This window comes from Meleagris gallopavo, chromosome 1 (assembly GCF_000146605.3).
Source record: "Meleagris gallopavo isolate NT-WF06-2002-E0010 breed Aviagen turkey brand Nicholas breeding stock chromosome 1, Turkey_5.1, whole genome shotgun sequence".
Classification (NCBI taxonomy): Eukaryota; Metazoa; Chordata; class Aves; order Galliformes; family Phasianidae; genus Meleagris; species Meleagris gallopavo.
In genome coordinates, this window is record NC_015011.2 from 117,724,141 (window position 1) to 117,727,129 (window position 2,989).

The window sequence follows — 2,989 nt, forward strand, 5'->3', positions numbered from 1 at the left end:
GCGGGCGTGCGGGAGCGCGGGCGTGCGCGACGGCAGCGCGCGTGCGCCTTGCGCCCGCCGCCGGGTAACGGTGGCGGGTCGGTGCGGGTGGTTTGTATGAGGCTCTCGGTAACGGCTGCCGGGGGCATCGGTGCCTCCGCGTGTGCCTGCAGACGGGGGGGCGTATCTCTCAGAACGGCAGGCTGGCCGGGCGCGGGGTCGCCGCCTGCCGCCGCTGCCTGTAAAGTGTCGGAGTAACTGCGGTGGGAGGATCGGCATGAGGCACGGCCTGGTTGGGAGACGCCCCAAGCCAGGAGGCTTCGGCCTGTGGCTGTGAGGACGTCGGCGCTTGTCGATGCGTATCTAACAGCATGGAAACGTAGGTGTGTTGGGGGTGTTTGAGGGATGTGGTGCAGAAAGGAGATGGGGGTGAAGTTAAAGCGGTGTGCGACTGTATGTAGTGGAAGTGAGCATCTCTGGTCTGGAGGCCATCAGCTTATTGGCACTAACGGTAAAGGCCACTGTACGTATGTTAGCTATCTCTGTTGGCCATCGGCCTTTCCCTTCGTGAATCTTACCTTGAACTCAGCAGCATCCTTAGAGATCCACTGCAGGCTTTGAAATTACCATAAGCAGATTCAGAAAATGGCACAGAGGGATGTTTCAGTGGATTGTAACACTTGCGCTGTATCTGCACAAAGAGCTTTTCTAAAGGAAAAGATAACAAAAAAAGCCACAACAACACAAAGCAACTAATTTGTAGGGTTGGTTTTTTTTTCTTCCCTGAAATGAATGTATCTGTAATTGATATGACTTGCCAGCAGTTTTGTCTGGTACCTAAAATGGAAATAATGGTATTTGAGGAGAAGCGGCCATTTAAAATATTAGTGGTGCTAATAACATTCCATGACCTACTTGCTCCAAAGTGTTAGTTCTAACTATGTATTGACTGTAATGGAACCACTTATGGCACAAATTTAACAGTTGTCCATTGACAAACGTAGGTATGGTTGGCCATGTAGATCGTGGAAAGTTAATTTGAGTTAGCATGTTAGTGTGTCCTCTGTAGGCTGAGTGCTGTATAAGGCCCGAAGATACAAGCAGTTTCAGTCTTTGATTCCAGACAGCTAGCACCTGTTGTTTTAAGAGTCAGGTGAGCTTTACATTCCTTAAAAATCAAGTAAAATCCCTGATCCACTAATGACAGCCAGTTTAGAGACCAAGGGCCAAATTTACAATCCTCCCTTATGGGGAACTGAACTGGTTTCTCCTATGTGGAAACACCTCACAGACCTAGAAGACATTGTTGCTAACAAAATTTCCTCTATGATCAGAACAACTGCTTTCAATACAAGTAACCATCTGTGTCACGTACATTCATATTCATCAGCAGTGTTTCTGCCCACTAGAAAGTGTAGAGCTTCCCAGATTTTGCCTGACTGACTTATGTCAAGGCAATAATTCCCAAGCACCCAGCAATACGATTGGAACGCGATGATGGAAATGTGTGCCAAACCAGTATGCCTGGTTTAACAAGATATGTCACTTCCCACTTCCACAAATGCCATTTCCATTCTTTCATGATAGTATTTCCTGATATACAATAGCAAATGCATTGCCAGCATTCTTGTTTTGAAGGAAAGAATACAAGAATGTGGTAAGAAACAATACAGTAATGATGTTGCTAAAAACAAAATATATTTTGTCTTCCTACCAAATAATTTTGCACGTTGGTCTTGAAAATAAATTTTCATTTCTAATCTTCTGTTGGACTACGTGATGTTATACAATTTTTATATAAAATACTTTGCTTCTGAGAAAACCATATATGCTTACGACCAAGACATACAAAGCAAGCATGGAGAATATGATGCAATACTTGAATGTGGTTGCCTCAGCATGAGGCATATATGATCACTGATGAAAATGAGCTGAAAATACTGGATTCTATAGGTACTTAGCTGCTGTAATTATGCAATAATGCAGTGCAGTATAGGGTTATAGAAACAGTTGTTACGCTTGCAGCAGCCTGTAGAAATGATTTACTTCTTCCCAAGAATTCTGTCAGAAATCTGAAGAAATACACTATTATTTCTATTTGAACAATAAAATTGTCTACTTTAGATATTCTGTCTTATTATTTTGATTTACTGTACTGGATAATATTTATAGCACGAAGAAAAATGCAAGGCTAAAGACTGGTTACTGTCTAGGGCCTAAGTTTCACAGCACTGTAGTTTTAGTTAGGAGATTGAATCATTATTGAGTTTTTCAGTACAGGTAAATTGTCCAATATGGAGGAGTCACTTTTTTTGTGCTCTTAAATGCTGGAAGTAAGTATGTCACAGCTGATGAATGTTTTGTTTATTTGGGTTTTTTTTTGTGCTTTTTTTTTTGGATAGGTTTGAATCCACTTCTGTGGCAGTGTTCTGAAGAGACCTGAAGATCACCTTACGCCTCAGCTTACCACAAACTGCAAACAGCAAAATGACAGTCAGGTAAAGCCAAAACAGCCCTGCCAGTCTTTTTACCCTTATTGACCTACACAGGTCAAAAGTCTGAAGAGTGCAGAGGGATGTATGATGTTTTGTTGTGTTGACTCTGTACATGAGAAATAGATTCTCTCTAGGTTCTCTTTGCCAAATCACGAGACGTCACTGTGTGCTTGGTATGGCAGAAGATAGACCCAGTGTGTAAAGGAGAGCATTTTGGACAGACTCTTTTGCAGGGTCTGTTGTTATAGGAAAAGGGAAAATGGTTTTAAACTATAATGGGAGATTAGGTTGGGTATAAGAAAAAAGCTTTTTATGATAGGGGTAGTGAAGCACTGAAACAGATTGCCCAACCCAGAGAGGTGGTGGATGTCCCATCCCTGGGGACAGTGAAGGTGAGGCTGGATGGGGCTCTGAGCACCTGATGTAGCTGTAGATGTCCCTGTTCATTGCAGGGGAGTTGGACCAGATGTCCTTTAAAGGGCCCTTCCTACTCGTTTGATCATTTGAAAGATCAT

General features: G+C 43.3%; 1 long non-coding RNA gene across 1 annotated transcript; it reads left to right on the plus strand.

Annotated features, from left to right (window-relative positions):
* The first annotated feature begins 6 nt into the window (after positions 1 to 6).
* LOC109370681 lies at positions 7 to 2,459 on the plus strand. Its single transcript, XR_002121027.1, has 2 exons — positions 7 to 362; positions 2,382 to 2,459. It is a non-coding gene; the product is annotated as an uncharacterized LOC109370681 (long non-coding RNA).
* Positions 2,460 to 2,989: the final 530 nt, after the last annotated feature.